A 1,114-nucleotide genomic window follows, 5' to 3' on the forward strand; every position below is an offset into this window, starting at 1 on the left:
ATTTACAATCCCACCAACACTGCATGAGGTTTCCCTTTTCTCCACATCCTCACCAACACTTGTTGTTTGTTGATTTACTGATGATAGCTATTCTGACAGGTGTGAAGTGATACCTCATTGTGGTTTTAATTTGAATTTCTCTGATGATTAGTGATGTTGAGCATCTTTTCACATGTCTACTGACCATCTGTATGTTCTCTCTGGAGAAATGTCTATTCAGGTCCTCTGCTTTTTTTTTTTTTTTACACCAACAGCACCTGATATTCTTAGGTGGTCTCCCATCCAAGTACTAACCAGGCCTGACCCTGCTTAGCTTCTGAGATCAAACGAGATCAGGCACGTTCAGGATGGCATGGCCATAGACCAACTCTGCTCATTTTGTAAACAGGATCCGCTTTGTGATGTGCAGCCCTGTGTAACTTCACTACTCACATGTCCATGAATCTGCCCGAGCTCCAGGGGACTCTTTCTTTCCAAAGTTTTCCCTTATCTGCTTCCATTTCACAGTCTCATTCATTCTAAATTTCTACATCACACATTTTCTCCTGATCTGCTCATATAACATGTCCAGCTTCTCTGCCCTCACACACACGGAGCCTTCACATTATGGACCATTTCAGTATGAATTCCTGAGTGGCTGTTCCAGGCTAAGCAATAACTGAAGGCATCCCACATTTTCCCTGGAGTTTGACTGTGGCCTCTCATGTAAATGGGATTCCCACCTGTGGTGAATTTTTCTCTGGTGTCTAACAAGATTTAACTTGCTACTGAAGGCTTTCCCACATTCCAAACACTCACAGAATTTTTTTTCCAGTATGGATTTTTTTATGTTGAATGAGATTTTTCTTCCGGATGAAGGAACTGCCACATGGATTGCACTCATAAACTCTCCCCAGCATGAATTTTCTCATACAATAGCCAAGATATGGAGGCAATCTAAGTGCCCATTGGTAGACAAGTGGATAAAGAAGATGTGGTACATATACACAGTGGAATATTACTTGGCCATAAAAAGAAGGAAATCTTGCTATTTGCAACAAAATGGATGGACCTAGAGAGTATTATGCTGAGTGAAATAAGTCAAAAAAAGAAATACAAATATCACATGATTTCA

At 40.7% G+C, this 1,114-nt stretch overlaps 1 pseudogene; it reads right to left on the reverse strand.

The window, feature by feature from the left end:
* Positions 1–245: 245 nt before the first annotated feature.
* LOC112483094 lies at positions 246–364 on the reverse strand (annotated as a pseudogene).
* Between the last annotated feature and the right edge of the window lie 750 nt (positions 365–1,114).

The sequence above is a fragment of the Pteropus alecto genome, unplaced genomic scaffold (assembly GCF_000325575.1).
Source record: "Pteropus alecto unplaced genomic scaffold, ASM32557v1 scaffold326, whole genome shotgun sequence".
NCBI classification, from domain to species: Eukaryota; Metazoa; Chordata; class Mammalia; order Chiroptera; family Pteropodidae; genus Pteropus; species Pteropus alecto.